The sequence below is a fragment of the Podarcis gaigeae genome (genome assembly GCF_964106915.1).
Source record: "Podarcis gaigeae genome assembly, chromosome: 4".
NCBI classification, from domain to species: domain Eukaryota; kingdom Metazoa; phylum Chordata; class Lepidosauria; order Squamata; family Lacertidae; genus Podarcis; species Podarcis gaigeae.
In genome coordinates, this window is record NC_139677.1 from 36,220,283 (window position 1) to 36,245,711 (window position 25,429).

The window sequence follows — 25,429 nt, forward strand, 5'->3', positions numbered from 1 at the left end:
CATGTTTACTTGGAAGAAAGTCAAACTCTGTTCATTGAAACTTTTTCCCAGGCAGGTGTGAAAATAGAATCGCTGCCTAAAAGCCTTGCACATTCTTAATAAACACTTTCCAACTTAATTCTTTAAGAAATAACCTTTGAATTGCTAGATGTTTCCAATTACAGCTGCTTCCATTTCTGTAAACGTTATATTCTTTGTATTGTATTACCCTCTTAACATACCATGATTATAGATTATCATCAGGAATTCAAATGCCAAGTGGCAATGTGTTGACAGAGCTGGACCTCTGGTTGAATATATCAAAATAACGGATATCTTGAAATATTGTGTAAAAAATCAGAGAGGTTTGAATAGAACCAGTGATTTGAAGCAACTATTAGCTGGGTTTATGGAAGTCATGTAAGTGTATCTTTCTAAAAGCATAATTATTCAGTCAAAATGAGCTACTTTGTTTCATCGATTTGAGTTTAAGTATATACTCAAGTATCTTATCAAATTTATGGGATTCAGCAGTGCTAAACTACAGCTGCCTTGAGTGCTAACTTCTTTTTTTTACTGTCTGTTTTGAATTAACCTGTCTGTAACATTATGCTGTGTTGGTAATATGTCTCTTAAAAAGTTTTACCTCAAATATAAACCAATGATCCATGATATAACCATTGCTATGTGGTAGGGGATCCCTCAAACAGAGCCCATGCAGAATGGTCAGCTGTTTGCTATCTCTTTTCAGTACTCTTGCTGCTGAAGTCAATGGGATGCTTGCAGAAAGAAAGGGAACAGGGCAAATGACACCCTCTATATCTGGGTATAGGCGTATAAGTTGATATAGGCGTATAAGTTGATATAATGCAGTATATTTGCTACTGCATTGTTTGTCCAAAGTCACCCAAATAGTTAAGGTGGAGTTCAGAAGACTGAATATTAAAACAATCTAGATGCATTTGATTGATGATATGTTGCATTTATCAATAATCGTCCAAGGAATGTAGAAAATATCAAGACTGAATTGGGAAATATTTATTGAACAGCAGTATTTCCATGAATTACAATATGTGTGAATTACAGCACATGCAGGCTGATTTATTTGTTTCTTTGTTTTGGTATAAGTGGATGCTTTATTTATTGTTTTATATTTTAACATTCTAAATGTATAATATGTAAATTAATGGTGAGTGTATATTCATACCGCTTTTGCATTTTTTTTAAAGAAGTTGCTTTTGCTGAATTACAGGCAGTCGATATGATTTACAATATCCTTGCATTGTATTGATTCTGTATACACAGTCTGAATTTACAGACATTTCAGGGATTTCTGTAATAGAAGAAACAACCCTATCTAGAACCAACTGGTCTTAAATTATGTAAGCCTCTGGTATTGTGGAATTAAAAAGAAAACAGACACCTTTTATAATTTTAGGTATGTCAGCATGCTCCTGCATAAATCCATCAGATACTCTGAGCTCCAGTTCCAGACTGCATTATGTCGAATCACATGCTATTTATGTACACCTTGTAAAAGTGAGATATGAATAAACTTATAAATATTTGTAATCCCGTGTTAAAAAGACACTCAAAAAGAAGCAGTGCCAAAGGAAATATTTCATAATGGACTCTTTGCATTAAATAGACAGAGCGATTGTTTCTTATTTTTCATCTTTACATTTGTAAAAGCAAATAAGATGCAGCTTATGATGCAGTATAAAATATACAACCTGCCATGGCTCTGAGTAGAAGTTCCAATGGAGAAAATTAAACATTTAAGTGTGGCAGGATAGCTTAAATTATTGTCAACACCAATTAACATGTTGGATCCTTTTCAATTCCATGCTTAAAAAAGAAATCTAGTCTAGTGCTAGGGAAAAAAAAATACTTTTGTTTCCATTCTCCCTTTTTGTAACAAAACTTACTGGAGAGGAAAATGTTCTACACTTTGTTTACTGTATCTAAATCCTGTTCACTTCTTGTACTAAGGCTCTAATCAGACACAAACACACAACTCACATAGTGTATCCCTCTGGTATAGAGAGAGACTGGTATAGAGAGAGACCCCTCTGGTATAGAGAGAGACATGACTACAGAGTGCATATGAATATTGGAACCACATGGAAAGAGTCTTTCTCATCCAGCACTAAATACATAGCGCTATACTTGTTCCACTGGTGAAATGTTTTGCACTAGGTGGGATGTTGTTGCATAAGGAAATACAAAAGCAGCCCTCTGTTAATTTTCTTACTCAACATAGTACCATCTGTTGTACAATGAGCCTCCACTAGCGCAACTGTTGCACTGGATTCTGCAACTTAAAACTCGGAGAATGCTGGATACAGATTTATCTTTTTCCTACCATGCAGGTGCCATGCTTATTTTTTTTTATTTTTTTTGCCTCTGGCATATAAATGTTCTTACTGGCAGATTATTTATAAAAAAAATGCTTGTAAACTGCAATTTCATACAAAACACCAGACAACGTTATGCACACAATAAAAACACACACAAACATTTAAAATGGCTCACTTGCTCGTATTTAATTCTTGTCCCACATAAGCTGGGGATAAATGCGTGAATGCAGTCAACAACTCCTGTCCGGGCAACTCATTGCAGGAGATGGCAACAATGGGAGACAGTTTGTATTTCAGAGAAGTTTGGATGCCATGACTGAGATTCATGTCAAAGAATCCTTGATAAGTTTCCAAGGAATCTCAAAGCTGCTAAGAACACTGTTTGAAAATGGTGTGCCTTAGAATGGAATCATGTTATGCTTTGTATTAGCTTTGTGGGATGTGTTTTAATAAGTAGGAGAGGATATATTAATTGCAATTTATCTCCCCAGACCCCCATGTGTGGGGGCTGAACATACACTGAACATAGTTTAAAAGTCCCATCCCTAGCAGAAAAACAGAAAGCATATTGGAATAGGCCATGAAGCCTTCTTTTAATTACCGGTAAGTCCAGCTGTGAAGCAAGCTGGCGCCCCCTTTTCTTACTTTGCATAATAAAGAATCAGACAACAAACTGAAAAGTAAGTTTAAAATATGGTTTACTTACTCATAGTCTTTGCATTGGTTCTCAGCTACAGCACCAGTAAAAACTATGCAGATAACTATATGTGCCTGGGCAGGAGCAGTGGAGGGCATGTCCTCCCCCATTGCTGGTCATAGGAAGAAAGGGGGAGGGTAGGAGCAGGATATACTTATTTGATTCTTCCCACTCAGGAGAGGAGGGGAAATGACATCACACAGAGCCCTCTCTACCCATTACATTTCTATGTCTTGAGTCTCTCTCTATCAGCAATACAACTCTGTGGTGATTAGCCCCTAAATTTACTAACTAGCAAGAATATGCATTGTTGGATTTGACTGCAATCTTCCACAAACTTTACCACCCTTTCTGGGAGTAGGAGAGAGTTGTTTACTCTCCCTATATGACCCTTTAGTTCTCCCAAATGTGTGCCCTTTCAAAAGAACCGTATTTTGTTTTAAAATGTGTCTCAAATCGAAAGCATCGTACAAACTCGCCTGCCTCAGCAATCACATCTAACCTGGTCGAAATGTATCCCTTTGCTCTCTGTTGTTCTTCTGAAAACTCCAGAGGTTAACAACACAAATGAAAAGGTCAGGGATGGAGAAACCGTGGCGTGCCAGATGTTCTTTTGACTCCAACTTCCATTAGACCCAGCCAACATGGTCAGTATAAGAGATGATGGGAACTGTAGTCCAACGTCTTGAAAACTGTAGTTTCCCTATAGTTATTGAGGGTGCTTTTAACCAGAGAATGGGCTTGGAATCAAAGGAAGCTGCCTTATACACAGTTAGAAACCTGACCCATTTAGTTTGAGATTGCCAACACTGACTAGCAGTGGGTATCGTATTATTCCAGGCAGTCTTTCCTGGTCTACCTGGAGAGTCAAGGAATAGAGTCTGGGACCTTTTGCATGCAAAGTATATACCAAAGAGCTCCAGTTCTCCCAGTCTTAATAACTAATTAATAATTTGATTAGCATTTACAGCAGGGTTGGGACACATTATGGTCCTCCTGTTGTTATTGGACTACAACTCCCTTCATACCTGACCATTAGGCCTGCTGGCAGAGGCTGATGGGCTCCAACAACATCTTGAAGGCCACGGTTTCCCTACCACTGTTTTACAGTATTTGAAAGCAGGTGGTTTCCCGACCCTGCGAAATGTAACGAGAACCCTTTATTTTGACTCAATAACATTTATGAATAATTCCTCATGCGAAGAACCTCAAACACCTCCTGAATTAAGTGAAGCACGAAAGCAGCTTACAAGCATGCCATCAGCAATACACACTCTTTGGCTTGAGAGAGAGAGAGCCGATTAAAGGTCCGCATTTGAAATCCCGAGTTAATAAATAAATGCTGATGAACTGATTAATGCTTCCAGTCTGTTGCAATGGATATAGCTCAGAGAATATTAACTACATTTAAGTCCCACTGAAATCCATTGGACTCCCATTCTTTTTAAAAGAATCATAGAAATGTAGATCCCAAGGGCCATCTAGTCCAATCCCCTACAATGCAGGAATCTCAGAAAAAGTATCCATGATGCTTTAAAAAATAATAATCTGGACAGGTCACTACTTTCAGTGCAAATGACTTGACAAGCATTGAAATCCCATGCAGGTCTACTCAGAAGGAAGTCCTTCCAAGTTTGATGAGACTTGTCCCAGATAACTGTGTATAAGATTACACCCTAAGGAGGAAAGTCTTAAATCCGTAGCTCCATGATTTTATATGGACTTTGGTGAGATTTTTCATTACCTGTTAGCTCTTGCATTTTATGTGATCTTTTACTCAAGATAAAATTGACTTCTGGAAATCTAGTGGAAGTTTAGTGCTTCCCAAGTTTAGTGGGGAAACATGCCTGGAAAAAGTTGGGGAGTACCAATATAGCCAATGATGTTTGCTGTTGTGTCACGCCATGCCCACTGGGGTGAATGAAATTTAGTACAACATGGTGGGATATGGATCAAATAGCCATGGTCTCATAATGCAACAAGTACTGGTGTGGAAAAGGAAGGCTGGAAATTGGGACAGAAGTACCAGCATTATAACCCGTAAAACTAATGCAATAAACCCCATGGCTGAATGCAGCCATGACAAAGAAGATCAGAACTCCTGATGTCTTCCTTTTTATTTCTTTAAGAGAAGTTCCTCAGTAACCCAATATGGATCAGGCATGGTGCTTGGGGTGAGGGCAAGAGTTTTAGCCATTTCCCCATGTTGCTTCTCCAGTTTAATTCCCCCAAGACTTCTATTTACTGTGAAGGTGAAGGAAAACAGAATATGGGTACCAGAAATGGATTGTGCCCTTGGTAAATATGGTCTTTAATGGATGATGAATAAGGAGCATGAGTTCAACTACAAATAATTCAATATACAATCCAGTTAAGAACAAGTATTTATCAATGATGTAAACTGAACGTATGGGTGAAAAACTGTATAGTACTGCAGCCTAAATGAACAACCACACAAACAAAGAAGTTTGATTAATAAAATCTAGCAATTTTCTATTAATCTTCATTTAATGTATGGAAAAGAGTAATTCCATTGATTTTAATGGGTAAAGCAAAAGCAAAATGCTGCTTAGGCTTTATTGTGTAAGAAAGTTTTTATCTGAAAAACGGCTTCACTTCTCTGTTGCTCTTTGAATTAAGCGTGCATTGTCAAATGTCACTTTCCCTCTTTTTTTTCCTGAAGCTGTTCTGTTTTGAGGCTTTTTATCCCTGTGATTTCGTCTATGCATGGTTTCTGCTCTAGCTGAGAATTTATTTCCCATTCCAAAAACGAATGGGCTGACCCACTGCCATGAGCAATTTGGGGAGGTGTCTCTAGTTTTTCTTTGTAGATTTATTTATTTTTTTGAATTCAATTAAGTACAAATAAACACGATAACAGAATAGAGTTCTTATATCCTGTCAGTGGGGAAAAGTGGCATTGTTTTCTTTCTTGAAAAAATTCTCTCTTTGATTTGCTTGCCATTCATACAGGAGCTATAATAATAGACCACCACAGTTAAGGTCAAACAACTTTGACAGGTTTCTTTTTAAAGAACACAGGTTGCTTCTGAACAATAGAAAATGAGCAATGTGTGTGGGATGGCAAGGGGAGAAGAGGTGGGCAGGTGGGAATGAATTTCTGATTCCTATCGAAGACTGCTTCTTTAAAAGCAACAAGAACAACAACATTTATATATCTCTTAATGCCAAAACAGGCATTTAAGCAGCTTACAAGTATAAAAACCAAAGCACCCAAACAAAGCTTCCCCTGTCACCATTTCCCCATCAGAGGTCCAGCTCCAAGGGCCTTCTGGTGGTTCCCTCATTGCCAGAAGTGAGGTTACAGGGTACCAGGCAGAGCGCCTTCTTGATAGTGGCACCCACCCTGTGGAACACCCTCCCATCAGATGTCAAGGAAATAAACAACTATCTGACTTTTTGAAAACATCTGAAGGAAGCCCTGTTGAGGGAAGTTTTTAATGTTTGATGTTTTATCGTGTTTTTAATATTCTGTTGGGAGTTGCCCAGAGTGGCTGGGGAAACTCAGCCAGAAATTTAATAATAATGATAATAATAATAATAATAATAATAATAATAATAATAATAATAATTTTCTCATGGCTGGATTCTGAGCCCTTCACATTTCCCCTTCAAATCCTCACCACTGCAGTCTGAGACAGAGGCTTGATCTGCTCTGTAACATCTATCTGTCTGTCCGTTGTTGTTAATTGGATTTCTTACACACCCTTTAGGTCCCAAAGTACCGTAGGTTTCATCAATATAAGCATACAAGTTTGAAATCAGTTAAATCAATCAGAAGAATAGGATGTGCCTTTTTCTATATACAGTGGTACCTCGCAAGACGAATGCCTCGTAAGACGAAAAACTCGCAAGACGAAAGAGTTTTTCGTTTTTTGAGTTGCTTCGCAAGACGAATTTCCCTATGGGCTTGCTTCGCAAGATGAAAACGTCTTGCAAGTTTCTTTCCTTTTTCTTAAAACCGTTAATACCCAGGGTGCACTGCTTGAAGAGGTGCAGTTGCAACTTGACTTCGAGGAGCAACTCATAGCACACGGTGTGGTAGCCTTTTTTGAGGTTTTTGAAGACTTTGGTGATTTTTGAAGCTTTTCCAAAACTTCTTTTGCAGCCATTTGGTAAGTTAAACTTTTTAAACTTTTTTGGGGGTTTTTTGGATTTTGGGTTGAGGTGTTTTCTAGGAGGCTTGGTGCTTTTGAATTTTTTGGATGTGAAACACTGATTATTTATTTTTTGGGGGTTTGCGAAGGTAGGAGCTGTGCTGCCATGGGGCCCAAGAAGACTGCTGCTGCAGAGGCCGGCGAGAGGAAGAAGGAGAAGAAAGAACTGAGGGACATTTGCCAGAAGTGGAAAGATGTGCAGGCTTTTGCACAGCGGCACCACCCTGACAAGGACCTGACACGTGACCTTGTGAACACTTTTGATACATTCTTCGAGTTGTCCCCCAGAGTCTTAGAAAATGTATGTACAGTACTGTACACTTTGGTGATTTTTAAACTTTTTTTGACCATAGGAACGCATTAATTGATTTTCAATGCATTCCTATGGGAATCCGTGCTTCGCAAGACGAAAAATTCGCAAGATGAAAAAACTCACAGAACGAATTAATTTCGTCTTGCGAGGTACCACTGTATCAGGTGTCAAGTTAAAGAGGTGTGGCTTCAGCATGTGATGAAAGCTATACACAGTGAGGCCATCAAGATCCCTGACTTTGGTGACACCTCTTACAAAGGCTGGCCTGGCCCAGCAACGTAGTAGTAATTTGCATTGTTAACTTCTGCTATGAAAAATGAGGAAGTGGGGCACAACATGACAAGCAATTTTACTGCATATGCTGTATCCCTTTACAGGGGATTTGTGCAAGACTTCCTTTGCAATAAATGGAGGTGTGGGCAACCTGTGTTACTCCAGATATTGATGGACTACAGCTCCCATAATCCACAACCCTGGGCCATGGTGGCTGGGGATGATGGAGGCTGGAGTTCAACACCACTTGGAGGACCACAGGAGGTTGACCTGTGTTTCTCTCCTGGAGACCAATGGGACTCAATGCCTTATTAATTGATTAATTATTATTTTAATACCGCCGTTCATCCAAGGGTCATAGGACTGTTTACAATATAACAAACACAAAAATGCACTTCCAGGGCAGCCACCGGCCAAGCAAGCCGACTTTCCCAACTCTCTCAAGAGGGTAACTCCATGAGGAAATTTAATGGGGACTGTGAAGGCCAATAGTCCATGCCACACCTCTATTGCTTTAGAAGAAATGATGAATAGCACCAGTCACTAATGACTCATTATGATCATTTGGAAGCAGTGATTATCCCAGAGACATTAATGCCAAGTGATACATTGCTTACACTTTCACAACCATATCTAGTGGCCTCACGTCCTCTAAGATTACTACGAAACCCAATGCCTTCATTCTCTTAACACTGTCAGGGGTTGAAAGGATGAGTGCTCTTTGGTTATTTGTATACAAGCAAAGGGTTGACAGAGAAATAAAGTTTATTTCAGAAACTCACTGTAACTATGGCAACCCACCTGAGTTGAATTTTAAATAACAAACACAAGCAGCCGCTTGGTTGGAAAAGGATAGATTCTTCAATTATTGTTTTATGCATACTACAAATTTCGCAAATCCTTTTTCAAACGCCATTTGCCTTTTTGCCAGTGAAGAACAGCACAAGGCTAAGTCTCATATGAGAATCTGCTTATCTCTTAGATTAAGTGCCAATACTTAAAGAACGTGGTCCAACAACACCATGACAAAGTTTGTTCTCAGTGATCACAAAGTCTTATTTCCAAAGTGGTTTAAAAGAAAGAAAGGCTGGGGGAAAGTGATGCTCTCCCCCCATTTCATGTCCAGTTGCTTCCAGATGACCTGTTTATTGGGCATTCAACTTGATTTGATTACAAGGATGACATTGGCTATTTAAATGAGCGTTCATTCCGATTTTTTATTTTTTATTGCAGGGATCTTAGGAGATATTCTCCCATCACATTCCTTATCACAAAATGTCCAGTCTTTGCGGGAAGGGTAAGCAGGTTTCTCGAGCGAGAGCTTCAGACTGCTTTAACTGCAGAACCTGAATTTTCAGGAATGTGATTGAATCCTACTCGAAAATAGCGACAGTCTGAAAGGGCCCACAGTCTGTCTCTCTTTTGCGGTCTGAAATCCATTCAGTCTGTTGTCAAAAAAACCAAAAAACCCTAAAAGACTTCCAAGTAAACATTCAGAATGGGAAATGGGAAACAGGTGGAATGGACGATAATTTAAATAAATGCTTACAAAAATCCTAAACATTTTTGTTGGGAGATAACTAGTCGGGAGGGGGGGGGATCATGTTAACACTAAGAGCAACTGCTTTATTTAGGAATGCTTTATTCCTATCATTTAAAGTTTCTTTTTCTATATATAACATGAGCAGATGTCCCTGGCTGTCCTTCCACATTCAGATTCTATCTGCCTTGTGTTGTGATTTTTCTTCCCCTTCTGCGTGAGGGGCAATGATTTGTTTCTAAAACCGGAGTATGAAACATGATCAAGAGGCTCCCAGGTTTGTTTAGGTTATGGAGAACCTAAGATGTGTACTAATGAACTTGATACTGACTAATGAATATGGAAGCCTTAATGCAGCAAGGTGTTGAAACAGAGCAAATGGCATGAGTGAAACGACAGCCTTTGAACCCTAATTGAAACGGCAAAGCATAAAGAGGTGATATCATTGCCACTCTAGGCTTTTAGGAGAAAACGAACACCAGTCTAGAGGGTCCACCTGACGCCTGTGAATCACTTAAGCATATTTAGTGGGGCTTAAGTGGGACTAAAGGGATCCAAATGGCTGTTGTAGGAGTCCGAATGTGGGCGAAATTAACTCGTAGAGAATTATGCAATGTAACATTTATGCACTGATATGAATGGTTGATGCCGCGGCGGCGGTAAGCCAAGCATTTGATCTCCAGCATCTTTCCAAAGTCAACTTCCCCCAGTGCTAAAGCTCAAATCAAGAGAGGGGCTCAGTGTCTGGAGGAAAAAAACAACAAGCTGCTATGTAGAAATGGTCTAACGAGGCTATTGGAAGCTGTTAAGCTGCGTCCCAGAAGTATGGAACAATTAATGTAAATATTTCTAGTCCGTCAAAACAGAAAAGGTAATTGAAAATTCGCAAGAGGTCATACTTTCACATATGAAATACTTTTGCAAAAACAAGAAAACGTAGACGTTGAGGAGATGACATATTTCGGTATAGAGGGGCGTCAAGCATGTATATATATATATTTGGCTGGTTCTCTTTCCTTTGGTTTGTGTTGTGTTTTCTGGGTTTTCACCCACAAGACACGGCCCAAGAATTATCAGAAACAATCCATAACTCGTCCCAAGCGGATTTGAGTTCTGCTTGCAGGTTTTGTTCTAAGAACATCAGTACCTTATCGGTAATGTGTTTCTAGTGCTGTACACTGTCCTGAGATCTTTTGATGAAGGGTGGTATATAAATTGAAATAATAAATAATAATAATGCCTTTGGGTTGAAGAAAGTTCACCACCCCTTACTTAAAAGGGTCAGGTAGTAGCTGATGTGAAAGACCTTTCTTTCTGCTGGAGAGAGACAATGGGCTAAATGGCCAAGCATGTAAGGCTGCTTCCTAGGCTTCTAGGATTCAACTCCAGGTTTTCTATGTTTTCAAGTACTCAACTGTAATTGATGACTAAATTAATCATATTAATCCATTTAATCAATTAACCGATTATTCCATTTGAGCCAGGCACAGCTAATAGACTGGAAAAATCTATTGCTAGCCAAATATGTAGGCTCAGGGGAAGAAGAGGAAGGCCACACATGTTAAGCTTGTGGCGCCCCTCGGAATGTCTCATCCAGAGATTATTATCTTTTCTTTTTGAGGTAGGGTTATAAATATACTTTAAACACAGTGTTTAAAATGGTAAACAGATAAAATTCTACACTCAGATCTACAGCCTATCCCTCAGCTCCAACGGACTGTGGAATTGCATGTGGAATCTCCCATTGATGTGTGAATCTGAGAGGAGAATTTTGCCTTAGGGCTCAGTTTTCCTCTAAGATTGACATATGTATATAATCAAAAAAATGGAATAATTGAGGCTTCTGTGGCACTATCAGCATGCAAAGTTCTTTCTTTCTTTCGTCATTTTTTTTGGGGTCTTCCCCACCCTCTGGTAAAGGTTGGTCCAATGTTTTATGCTAATGCGGCATTCTTTCCAACCAAATTGGTATGTTTTATATAAAAACATTGTCTTATTCACAACCCCAGTAATTTATGCCATCAAATATATGCATAATATAAGTAGTAAACCCCCCCTCTCTGAATGTATGTGTGCATGTGTAATATTCAAATCTTTTGCTTATACATACATAGCATTTAAAATCTCCTCAAAATCTACCCTCCTTCCTATATAACAGCTTTTCAAAAATATCTCATTTCAAAACATTTGGCTAATTGGAAGTTGCCTGGCTGTACGTCATTTTCATAATAATATCAAAGATCAAAATGCAAACTCATTTGTATCACTCCTCAGAGGATTTCAGACCTATATAGAAGTGACAAAGTGAGTGGACTGCAATGAGTCATAAGAAGTTTACCCTCCCAGCTGTAACTGCTCTCATTTTGATGTAGCATTTTCTTGAGCCTTTTGAATTACACTGTACAGAGTCTTAGGACTGGACACTAAACCAAACTCATTAACCTCTTTAGTCTTCCACAGAGCAAGACCTGAATACCTGTCTTCCCTCTTTGAATATACAAGGTCCTGGCCTTGCTTCTCTTTCTCCTTGCTCTCACTGCCTATTCACCACCCCTTTCTGAACTTGCAAGCACTAAAAAGAGTTAGGAGATAGAACAAGCACCCTTCACTTAGTTACCTTGTGCTCTCTCTCAAGTTTGTGGCGCAGACTGAGCCCAAATGGAGAGGACAAGTGAACAGGGAGCCACTGGTGTAATGTGTTGCCCTGGGCACAGACTTGTCAGGGGCGCAAAATTTAAATACCTGGTTCTGCCTTAATACAGCTGCATGCTTCTGTCACTGGGCTCCCTTGAAAACTGCTTCTCCATGCAAACCAGGAAGTGACCTCTCCAGACAGCAGAGCGACTCGTCTTTTCTTATTTCTGTGGCTGTGATCTCCTGGGGTGACATGGAGACCGTTAGGCAGCTGTATGCACATGTGTACTCCATCCATTTCACCCCTGCCTCCTACCTCTCCACGTGGCCCTGGACACTGGCAACCTCTGCTACGCCACTGCTGGGAGCAGTAACACTGGCAGGAAGGATTCATAGGAAGAATCCTGTTGCATCAGGCCAAAGGCCTGTCAAATTAAATACCATGTTCTCAAAGTGCCCCATCATTCAATTTCATTGGATAACCCCAAGTTCTCATATTATGAGAGAGCTGGAGAGGGAAATCTTCCTATCTACCTTCACCACAGCATGCACCATTTTATACACCTTTACTCACATTTCCTCTAAACTAAAAGCCACAAATGTTGTGACTGTGCCTCATGGGGAAGTTGCTCCAACCCTCAGAACATTTTGTCCCCTTTTTGGAAACCTTTTCCTGTGCCACAATATTCTTTTTGGGGTAAGGCAAGCAGAACTGTACACAGTATTCTAAATGATGTGGCACCATCAATTTGTATGATGGCATTATAATATTAGCAGTTTTATTTTCAACCCCTTTCTGAATAATCTCTAATTATTCAACTTATTATTGTTGTATTTTTACTCTCAAGGAGAGTGCTTGTGGGATTTTCTGTCTGAGGCACCAAAATAACTCAAGAGCCCTGGGTACTGTGCATCTTGGCTGGGGGTGGGTTTTTGTTGTTGTCATTTTCTGTTCCACCTCAGGCAATGAAATGTCTTGAGCCAGTCCTGACACAAGACTGGCGTTAGCAAATTCCACAGTGAACACACTTTATTATATTGGCAGGACCAAAATTAATCTCAGTGATAGAAACACACTGAAAGTGCAAGTCCTGAGCTGTAGAGCAACAAAAGTGTGGCCCAAATCCCCTCTTGAGGCTCAAAAAATAATCTTCCATTCCAAAACAATGTATGAACGGCAGCTCATCATGTAGCAGGTATTCCAACATATATTTTCATTAAAACTTCATAAACCGAAGACACAGAGCTGGAAAGGTTTAAATCCGCCAGGGATAGCAAAGGAGATCCAACGTTCCAATTGTGAAAAGTAGGTCATTGATCTGACGATCTTAGAACACTTTATCGTTAAATTGACTAGTTAAGAGTTAGGGCTGCTTTTAATAATACTTTCAGTGCACTCTAATAGATATCCAAGTTCAAAACATGCGTGTCTACATCATGAATGGCACACACATGTTCAAACTGCTGTTTTCTCAGAAACACAAATATTATTGAGTCTGGTCTTTTTCTGATCATTCTTGAGTATTTTGCCATGAAATGCAGTGATTTAAAAGTGCATGTGCTGGTTCCAATATAAACAGTGTACATGCATTTTATATTCTGTCTTTTGCACTGACAATACATTGTAGGATCAGAAGCAGCTCTCACAGAACAGAGAGAACAAACTAATACCTTTCAAATGGAACTAAAATTTCATCTGACTGAAATAAATCCGGGAAGAATGTTAGCTAATCTATTCTAAAGTACTTATATAAAAATAAAAATAAGATAATTTTCTATATCTCCCTTCATCCGTAGATCTCATGGTGGTTCACAGCTTAAAAATACAAGATAAAAACACAAAACACATTTTGAGACTGTTCTGCTGCAAGGCACTTTGAGCCTCTAAGTTTGGACCTTATTGTTTTATATAAATCTGAATAGCACTGCATTAGCTTGAATGATAGATTACAGGTGAATATGTGTGTTTAAAGGAAGGCCAATATTTAACTAAGTCCTATCCCAGTATTCTTCATGAGGCTGTAACTTTACCTAACTCCACAAGCACACATTTTATCCCACAAATTCTCAAGAAAAATCAGTCAGTTTCCTCACAGTCTAAAGATAATAAAACTGTGTGGACTGGTATCCATTTTTCTTATTTACCAGTGTTAACAGACAGTAATTTCAATTCTTCAGATCCTTTTTACTGTCCATTCTCTCTTCCTCATCTTCATTTGGCTTTTCTCCTCTCTTGGGACTCAACCTTGTCAAAGGTCCAGTTTGTTCATATTTCAGACTGCTGGTCAAGGTAATGTTGCGACGTGCTGATAGATGGCCAAATTAAGCTGCATTGCTACAGGCTTCCCAATCCATTGTATTTAATTAAAAATTATTAGAAAGCTCCACACACTCTAAATTGTTGTTGGAATGATTGCAATGCAAATATTATAATATTGTTTTTGTAGCAGCAGTGAAAAGTGGGAGGGGGGCAGCCATTGAGATGAGACAAATTACCTTACAGCTTTCATTTTCCAATAGCAGAGGTGTTGAGTCTTCTGTTTGGTATTGAAAACCATTAGTTCTATTGACTATATAGTTATACTGATTCAGACCTACATGAGAATAATTAGGGATTTCAGACATGAGGGTGATTCATGAGATTCTGTTGCAAGCACATGACTGGAACAGCAGTGTGACATGGCATTTATTAGGGTGCACCATTATAGACTGGAGGGGGGGGGATCACATGTCTGAATATATTAAAAACTCTTTGTACATAGAAAACTGATTTGACAGGGAGAAACCTAGGCTTGAAGTGAATTCATAAAAACACCCAACAGTTAAATTCCTGCATCTCAAGTCACAGTAGGAGTATGCCTATTAATAAAGTTTAAGCTGCTTGATGGAGCTTTCCTAACTATTTGTAACCATTATTGACCCCCCCAACCTATAAATGCCTCCAGGGATAGGGAACCAGTTGTTGGACTCCAACAGTGGCCCTTTGGATGTTGCTGGACTCCAACTCCCACCAGCCCCAGCCAGCATGATTAGCTGTCAGGGATGATGGGAGTTGTAGTCCGACAACATCTGCCATGCCATAGGTTCCCCATCCTTGCACTGAAAGTTCTTTTCATATCGTTGCTAAGGACATTTTTAATTAGGTTGTGGTAGAAGAAAATTATAGTTTATTTCAACTGGCATTGCCTTTTATGTTGCGTCATTTGCATTTATTATCTCTTCATGATGCTGTTTTTAATGCTGAGTTTTTAAAAGAGGGAATCACAGTTAATCTATTTCTTTCGTATATGGATTACAAAATACATAAAAGTGGATTAAAAGAGAATAAAAAAACTACTATACCATAGGTTATTATTTTTTGTCAGCGATTGCCTTGTCCACAACTCAACCCAATGATAATGCTTCTGCTTGAGTTTTCTGTTAATTCCTGGATTGTCTATACCAAGTGATGCTTATTCATTGTAGAACTGAAAAAAAATGTGACATGAAGAAATGGATAGTCAATGAGTTAGCTAATCAACCCTGCATAAATGAAGCCAATGATTACACTCCCAATGAAGAGAAGAATATTGGTCGCTGTAATAAACAGCTTGAGTTTATGGATTTCCTATCGCTGGCTATGAAAAAGGAAGACCCATGTTCACACAGAGTGAATGGGTGTCTTTCTGCTTTTGCAGGAAATCCATGCTTGGATTTCACTGGGAAAACTTGGTCCTACGTACCATAAATCCAAATGTTCTGGTTGTGATTCAGCAGATAAATTTGTATTCCCAGTACTGTATCCGTAACCCAGTTTTTCAGTGAAATGTGAACCAGTTGTTTTCAGCGCTGTCAAACCACTGGAATTAGCATTAAGTTTAGGTCTTTAACGAAGAACATTAATTTAGGAGCTAAACGTATATTTTCCATGGAAGGGCCATAGCTCAGTGGTCAAGTATCTGCCTTGAATGTAGAAGGCCCCAAATCCAATCCTCAGCATCTCCAGGTTGGTCTCAGAATATCCCCTGGCTGAATATCCCCTGCCTGAACCCCTGAGGAGCCACTGATGGTCAGTACAAACAATACTGAACTAAATGGGCCAATGATCTGATTTGGTATATATTTACCTATTTGCCTAATGCCTCTGATTTAGCCTGCCCATCTTAAAACATAGTCCTTTGATTGAAGTGGCATATCAGATTTATTGCAACCCTATTCTCCAGACCAGATAATTTGTGTCACTTACGCAAACACGTCAAGTAAGGGCAGTTAGGCATTCCCTATGTGGATTGTCTTATATGATTCTGAGTTTGGAGAAATCAGCAAAAAAGAAGAAGTTGCCTTTAGTAGTTTCTGTGGTTTGCAGCATGATTTGGAATACTCAGCTCACTGACAAATAAATGAGGTGGCATAGGGGAAAAACACTTAGCTTTATACAATACATCTGAGAGAACTGAAATGAAACCCAGGTGCATTCAACGTTCTGTCACCACTGTGGCGCAGGCAGAGTCCTGCTTCATCAATGATCCACTCTGTCCCTCTTCTTGCCAGCAAAAGAACGGGATGTGAAAAAATGAGAAAACCCTGCCAAATGTGGTCAGATGGACTTTCTATTTTTGTGTTAAGATACAGCAACACTATATGGAATTTACTCCCAAGTAAATGTGTTTAGGATTGTGGTGTTTAATCCAGTTGAAGGGACGTGGGTGGTGCTGTGGGTTAAACCACAGAACCTAGGACTTGCCGATCAGAAGGTCGGTGGTTCGAATTCCCGTGACAGGGTGAGCTCCTGTTGCTCAGTCCCTGCTCCTGCCAACCTAGCAGTTCGAAAGCACATCAAAGTGCAAGTAGATAAATAGGTACCGCTCCAGCAGCAAGGCAAACGGCATTTCCATGCGCTGCTCTGGTTTGCCAGAAGCGGCTTAGTCATGCTGGCCACATGACCCAGAAGCTGTACACCAGCTCCCTTGGCCAATAAAGCGAGATGAGCGCCGCAACCCCAGAGTCGGTCACGACTGGACCTAATGGTCAGGGGTCCCTTTACCTTTACCTTTAATCCAGTTGATCTGTGATTAATGTGACTTTGTCTCAGATTTTAAGAGAAGTGTGTGACTGAAGACCACAGGGGTCATCTCTTATATATTTTGTCCCACTGAGGGCAGACTGAGATGGTGGCATAGTGGCCCTAATGGACCAGCCTCCACCATTTAATGTTACCAACCAATGCTGTGCCTCCTGCCCTCTTCCTTCCATCCTAGGTCATGTTACATATTTTCTTCTCCATCTGCTAAATCAAGTGGGACATTACTGTTGCCTCATAGTACATAGAAGCAGATTGAAAGCAAGAAATGGGATCTGGGAAGGAAAAGTCCTGCAGCTGCTCCTGGTGCCTTGGTACCATAAAATATACGGGTATTACCTTGCTGGTACCTTTCCTGGGAAAATCATAGGCTCACTATGTCAGGTTCCTATTGGAAGACTGGATAAATGCTAGAACATTAGCAGTGGCAGTTTTTATCGGTGGTTGCAAGAACCAATGTTCCTTATCTTTAGGTCTGAACACAATGCTTGTTTAACCTGGAGGTAGGCTGTCTGAATTGTTCATTGCTTTGTAATGATTTGTTGGGTCTCTGGACTGTAATAAAGATTGATTGATTGATTGATTGATTGATATACGGGTAGGCAGGATAGGCCCTGTTGTGTTGTAACCAGCATCAGGTGACTACGCGATGGTAGATGAACGCAGGAACTGTTGTCTGAATAGTGTGCTGAGGCTTTTTAAAGCAAAAGTGGGGAACTTCTTTCAGAGGACCAGATTCCATGGTGGGCAACCTTCTGGCAGCTGTATGTCAGCAGGGGGCAGGGCCAGAGGCAAAAGTGGGTGGACCCAAAGCTGTGACTCTTACCTTTCTTCAATAGTATATATTCCGGCCATATAGAATTCAGAGGTTTCTACATGTACACAGACACACACCATGCATCTCTCCATCCATGTGAGCAAGAGGCATCATCTGAGGTCCAGGACACAATCTAGCTAGGCAAAGACAATCAAGGGAAGGGCTGGTGAAAGGTGCAGCTTGAGGAGAGTGGGCCTGGCTTGGGACTGGGCTTGGCTTGCATACTTACATCTCCTTGGTTCGGGGGTCACATAACTCCATACCCTCCAACATTTCTCCAATGTAAACAGGGACGTCCGAAGGAAAACCGAGACATTCCGGAATCAAATCAGAAACCATGACAGCTTCTGTAAATCTGGGCCTGTGGAGGGTCTGTGATTTTAAACATAACTTTGCAGTGTTCTGTGGAATGGGTTTGTAATCTGGATGTCTAAAATCACCCTCCCCCCCCAAGTACTTTTTGCCTGGCCTTTTGTTAGTGTTGTATTTAAAATTCAGGAGTAGCCTGTTTATTTATATGCGTTGCTGTTAATCCAAACTGCCTGCTAAAGTAATCCCTTGTTAAAGTGAAATCAAATCAGTGATTTGAGATTACATAGCTAAAACAATAGCCCAGCCAGACATTGCACACATCTGTTTTGCTTTTCCGAACTTGCTTTGGAGTTTTCCTCTCACATTCTTTCACAGCAAAAAGTGCCACCAATTAGCTAGACTTTTCTTTTCATTTTCCACTTTTGACCGAAGTCCTTTTGTTTTCTCAATCCTGGGTCGCCAATCACCGTGGAAACGTTCACACTTCTGATGTGTTTGTTTTCCTTTGCACTTAAGTATCCATTTTAAATGGGATAAAAATTTCACGCTTATTACTGGTTAATATGTTGTTATACTCCATTACCCAAATTTGGACCAGAGGTAATGCTGATGTGGGAAATGCCAAAATAATAAATTCTTGGAGATGAGATCTTAGACAGATATGGGGGCCCAAAGTAGGCTTTGATTTACTCATAGTCTGCAGGAAATGAAGCATTACTATGAATGTGGAACATCGAGATCCTTAGTGAGGATAACCTTATTTCCAGCTTTACCTGCTGCTTTGATTTAAAACGTTTTCACATCATCTAGTTTTTTATGAGCTTTCATGCATTTAGGTGTTTTTCCCCCTTGCCCTTTTCTGAAGTGTTTTCATTCCTCAGGGAATGAAGCCACATTGCTTTTCTCAGTTGGGTTGCCTCCACCCCCCTTGATCTTTTAAATAACAAAAGTGAAATATTTCCCTTGATGGCCCAATTCAGAAAGAGAGACATCCATGCAGAAGCAGATTCTGCGCGTGGAAACTCTTATGTTCTGCTGGTGAGCATCCCAGAGGCAACTCATTGGCTACTGTCGGGAACAGGATTCAGGAGCTGGTAGGCCTCTGGTCTGATCCAACAGGCCTCTTCTTCAACCTGTGACTCTGTCAGGCCTTGAAACAAATCTGGATGAGCATCTAATGAAAGGCTGACCAAATAACCCCATGGTGCTGCATGGTGTTTTCATGGTTGATGTCATATTTATACTTGCATTGCAAATGGAAATTTTTATATGCAACACCTTCCTGAAGATCTGTCCACATGGCTACATGCAACTACATCTAGCTCAAGCCTAGATGTGTTCAATGTTTTTAAAATCTTCCAGATACCATGAGGGCTTCAGGCATATCCAAGTATCCAATACTACAATTTTCAATTTAGGGCACGTCTATAAAAATGAGACAAAATTGTACAGATCTACAGCATGCTTTGGATTTATCCTTAAATCTTCTTCTGCTCTATTGTAGCAAGTGAGTTATTACAGGTGCAGAAGTCCTCTGAAAATTGTCTAGCAGTGTGCAAGCTTGATGAAATGGGTGGCAGTGAAGTGGGATTGGATAGCTGTAAGGTGGTTGACATTTGGCAATGAGCTGTAGAACCCCATCTGAACCCTTCTCATCACACCTGCTGAAAACTTAGAGCAGGGTTCAAGTTATATTTGGAGTTAATGATCAACCTAATGGAGAAGAAGCACCTGCAAAAGCCTGGAAGCATATGCACATGCTTCAATGTGTGGTAATAGATGCTCACCTGAGCTCAAGGGATGGATGGGTTGGAGGTGATTCCATAGGGAGGACAGCCCTCCAGTAAAGGACCTCCCACTGATAGAACCTCCCTTGGTTGAGGCAAAACCAAGAGGACTTGGTTCAAATAGGGCAATAAGGGAGAAGTTGCTGTTCCATGTAATCTGGTCCTAAGTTGTTTAGGGCTAAAGGTTAAGAACAGAACTTTAAACCTGAGTCAGTAACTAACTGGTAGCCAGTACAGCTCTTTTAAGGATGACATAATGCTTGTTCATTTTGCGCTATCTGCAAAACATCCGGACTGAAGACCAGCTCAACATAAAACGCATTGCAGTAGTCTAATTTTGAGGTTACCAATGCCTGAGGCAGAGTGGCAAAGAATGATCACAGCTGCTATACCATGGTGCTCCTAGCCACTGGAGTCACCTGGGCTTCCAATGACAAGGATGGGTCAAAGAGCAACCCCAAGCCACATTTCAATCATTACAGTATTATAATTCTCGATTCTTTTCGGTTTCAATGGGTCTTTCTTTCTCCTCCCAAATCTATATTAACCTTGTTTTTTTCCTCCTATGCAAACTTTGAGGGAGGGAAGTAAACTTAATAAATGGCGCTTAGGGTGGGGTGGAGGAGAGAGAAATAGAAAGTTGTACTTATTTCCTGTCTGCACTTCAAAAGGGACTCTCTTTCTCTCTCTCTCCTGCTTTCTCTCTTGCCTCTCCTCCATTATTTCCTCTCCTATTAGCTTCACTTTGTTGGCTTATGGTTCCAAAATGCACCAGGAGTCAACCTTAGTGCAAACCTGATATTAAAAACTAACAGGCTAATGCTAGGGAAAACACTCTCTTCTCCTGGTTTCAAAGAAAGGTCCCCCCCGCATAAGTGCAGCCATGCTTTTCTAATAAAAATTCATTAAACAATGGTTATGAGGGATGAAACATGGGGGTGGGGAAGGCATATAATCAAGTGAAACCCCTTTGAAGTTTTTTTTTTAAAAAACCCTAAAAAAAAGCAAAGGCAAACAATTTGGCTGCTAATGTTGCATGTTTCCCTTATGAAAAGAAAGGCCAGGACATTTATTCACATTTAGGAAGGGGAGAGAAGGTAGAGGCCTTCCTGAAATCTCCTGATTTTTATTTGGCACAAAAGGGTGCAGACTGCCTTTTAAGTCCTTTAGTTTACATTGCTGAGGGTATAAATGGGACTAGTCGAAAGGACCTAATTCGTTTATGTAAAGTAAAAACAAATGTAGGAGCCCTTCATTCTTTTTATTGTTAACATCCCATTGGGAGGCAGGAGAGTAAATATTTGAAAAGTTTAAAGCCATTGACTTAAGCTTAATAATAATGCTGGGTTTCGAGTAACAGAGAAGAGTACAAGTTGTTGGAAGATCAAAGATTGGATGGAGTTTTATAGCAGATCTGGGCAAAAATCTCCTGGGAGGGGTAAATCTTCTGAACTTGACTTTTTCCAGTGTTTCATTGTAATCACTTGACATCTCGGGAGCAAAAAAAGGGATGAGGAGAGAATTCAAACAGTTCTCCTGTGACCTCCCCCCGCAACCCGAAAAAAAGGTTGGCCAGGAAAGTGAGTCAACACCGACGGCAGGTTTACAATATGAAGTGGAAGAAAGAAGCAGCACCAAGCCATCGCCCGTTCCCTCTGATCTCAGACCTGAGTATTAATTGAATGGCAAATGATCTCTCTACATCACTGACAGCTACCCTGCATGGAAACGTTAAGTGCTTGTCAGCATTTTTTATTTTTTATAAGAAAACCGTCTACCTGTTGGGAAGCACCAGCTAGACTGTCTTTACATTTCTTCTAAGCATCATTATTCCTTTCATCTGGAAAGAAAGAAAAGAAAAAGAAAGGGAGGAGGGGAAACATAGCAGAAGATGTAAAGTTTGGGCCACAGGCATAATTGCATGCATTTTGAATAAAAAGGGGGGAAACAGAGAGAGTAGGAAAAGAAGGTAAAGAACACAAGCAGGTACCAAGTAATGATATACAACAACACTCTTGTTGTTAGTGTAGATCAATTAAGAAAGGGGAATGAACACTGAAAAGGAAATTGGGTGGGTGGTGAATCTCTATGAAAGTGAGGACAATTTTCATTGTCTAGTTTCTGATGACAACATCAACAACAATACTGGATTCATCAGCCATTGCACACAAATCTCTGTGTTACCAAATGAATATTTAAAACAACCCAATGGAGGGAGTCTTTCTTTCTTTCTTTCTTTCTTTCTTTCTTTCTTTCTTTCTTTCTTTCTTTCTTTCTTTCTTTCTAAATGTAGTGATATAACGATCAGCCTTTGACCAGTATGAATATCTTACAGAGGGTGCCCTCCTGTTTAGTTACACACTAATTCTATTCTCCTCTTCCAGGGTGAAAATGTAACACTTCAAGGAGGGGAAAATATCTACTTCAGCTGTTCCTGATGTGCATTTTATGGGCCTCTTTCCACATGGAACTTCCAGATGTACAACAGACCCTACTCAACGACTCTCTTTGCGGGCCTTTATAGCAGAAACACAAAAGCATCTAAGAGAGGAGAGAGCGAAGGTGGGGAGAACGGGGTGGGAGGAGGGAAGGAATTATTGAAAATCAATAGCATAATAATGGCAGAGAGTCCTGTGCTTTCACAACAGCAGCCAATTATGAGCAATTTCCTAAAGTTGTCAACTGGTGGCAAAACAAATAGTGTTAATAGCGAAGGTTTCATAAAGGTCTATTTGTCTCCCCACGACTGCACTTCATGGAGAAGAGTTGCGGCTAATGGGATCATCTGTCAGCTCATGACAAAAACTGAAATAAGATCATCATTGCCGGCTGGATTTGGGGAAAGAGGGGTTTGGTGACAATACACCATGCAGCAAGTCTAGATACCATTCTCCTAATGAAAATGCCAATATTTGACATGGACAAAGGCAGGCCTGCTTCTCCCACTCACAGGAGCTTGGCTTCTTTCCTTCCTTCCTTCCTTCCTTCCTTCCTTCCTTCCTTCCTTCCTTCCTTCCTTCCTTCCTTCCTTCTTTCTTTCTTTCTTTCTTTCTTTCTTTCTTTCTTTCCATTTATATAAAGCTTATTAGAGCAAAAGACTTCTAAGCGGGTTACAAGACAGTTTTAATGTCAGTATTATATGTCAGTAAAATACAAACATCAAAAGCAAGGGTTTTTTAAATTAAAAAAAGAAAATAAAACCAGCAAATTAAAAACACTTATATCTACCAAAATTATGTGTCAGAATTACATGCCTGGCTAGGCTTGCTGGAGTAAAAACATTTTTAGCAGGAGCTGAAAACAAAACCATAAAGGTGTTTGCCTAATACAGTGGTACCCCGCAAGACGAACGCCACGGAAGACGAAAAACTCGCTAGACGAAGGAGTTTTTCGTTTTCTTAGCCACTTCGCAAGACGCATTTCCCTATGGGCTTGCTTGCCCCGCTGCGCTTCCCCGCTGTCCCCGGACCTCTTTTGAAGCAAGGGGCGGCGGGGAGAAGCAATCTTCTCCCCGCCGCCCCTTGCTTTAAACAGGTCTGGGGACAGAGGGGAAGGCGCACACGCCTTCCCCTCTGTCCCCGGAGATTGCGGGGCAGGCAACGGGGAGAAGCAATCTTCTCCCCACCGCCCCTTGCTTTAAACAGGTCCGGAGACAGAGGGGAAGGCACGCGGCGCTTCCCCTCTGTCCCCGGACGGTCTCCATAGGAACGCATTGATTGATTTTCAATGCATTCCTATGGGAAACCGTGCTTCGCAAGACGAAAAACTCGCAAGAAGAAAAAACTTGCGGAACGAATTAATTTCGTCTTGCGAGGCACCACTGTATCAATGCACAGAAAGATCCAAGTGTAGGAACTGCCACACTAAAAGGTTTAGTCATTGTCGTCCCCCCAAGTGTGGAATATTCTGTGGCACTTGTGATCACCTTCACAATCTCATGACCAAAGGGACAGTGTGGAGTGTGTATGCGTGTGCTCAGAGACTTTGTGAGTACCAGGGAGGGCCCTTGGTGCTATGTTGGCAACTGCTGGCATACATAATAAAGTCGGATAATATCAAAATCTGGCTCACATTAATATCGGAGACAAATTCCCAAGTTTCACCCCAGTTTCCCTCCCTGAGAAGAATTTGGGGGGCTGGTAAAGCTTATCTCTTTTTTATGGCAGTCTTTACAAGTCCCCAAATGTATTTTCCGGGCCTGGTTTTTCTGACATCTCTAGTGTATGCAAAACTGCTTGGGTTGCATCTAGAGATCTAAAGGTTCCCTTCCTCCAACAGAAGTCCTGCATTTGTGAGAACATCAAAGCATGAATATTAAAGGATCATTGTAACACCAAAGGGGGACAGTAACACTGTAATGTGTACAATCCTTATTTAAGCCACAAGATACTGTATTCACTTTGCTAATGAATTCCAGGTCTATGAATTCTCAGCCCGACACTCTCTTGCATCTTGTCAGAGTGTTTTCACACATGGGCCTGATCACAGCTTTTGGCTTCTCACACACTCTCAAGGTGCGTGTGAATGTTGTTAAACGCAGGACAGAAACTGGATGCCATTTAAAATAGAATAAAATATGTATTCTAGCCCATGAAGATTTACAGGTGTGGGAAATATAAGTAATGGGTGTAAGCATCTTGTATGAAAAGTTAGCAACCTTTAAGTAAGCAACCAATAAAACGTGCAGGCAGATTGAAATGTTCCCCACACACTCTGAAAATATATAACAGGTCCAAAGTGCTGTGCAAAAGGATCTTCATCAGATTCTTCTAGCACAGAACTCTTTGTTTGAGACCAGCAGATCTTCAGAATAACTGTTTGATGGTAGGAAGTTTTTAATGTTTGATGTTTTCTCGTGTTTTTACTATTCTGCTGGGAGCTGCCCAGAGTAGCTTGGGAAACCCAGCCAGATGGGTGGGGTATTATTATTATTATTATTATTCCTGAAAACAGGACCAGAAATTTCTGGCTGTTTTTGAGGGAGGTTGGCCATTCATTCTTCAGGCACATGTTCTTTCTTTGATTTCTTTTCTAGGCCCAAACCTAGAAGAAAGAATATGTTCTCAATGGAAGTTCTCAATGGATGTTCAATGCAGACCCTCCAAATGCCCCTGTTTTTCAGGGACAGTCCCAGATTTATAGAAGCCATCCTGGCTTCTGATTTGACCCCAGAATGTTGGTGGTGACCAAAGGAAAATGACACCGGTTTGAAATTTACGGCATGCACTGCCTTGAAGGAAAATATTATGAAAATGGTATACCGGTGGTACATGACCCCAGTCAAGCTAGCTAAGATATACCATCTGTCTGACAATAAATGTTGGAAATGTGGAGAGGCGGAAGGGACATTCTTTCATCTCTGGTGGACCTGCCCGAAAGTGAAGGCCTTCTGGGAAATGATCCATAATGAACTAAAAAAGGTACTGAGATTTACCTTACCTAAGAAACCAGAGGCCTTCCTCCTGGGTATGGTAGACCAG

General features: G+C 40.5%; 1 long non-coding RNA gene across 1 annotated transcript; it reads right to left on the minus strand.

Moving 5' to 3' along the window:
- Positions 1 to 6,857: 6,857 nt before the first annotated feature.
- On the minus strand, positions 6,858 to 23,707 carry LOC310842726. The gene is made up of 3 exons (XR_014563324.1): positions 23,695 to 23,707; positions 7,069 to 7,153; positions 6,858 to 7,038 (listed from the first exon to the last, which is right to left on the minus strand). It is a non-coding gene; the product is annotated as an uncharacterized lncRNA (long non-coding RNA).
- Positions 23,708 to 25,429: the final 1,722 nt, after the last annotated feature.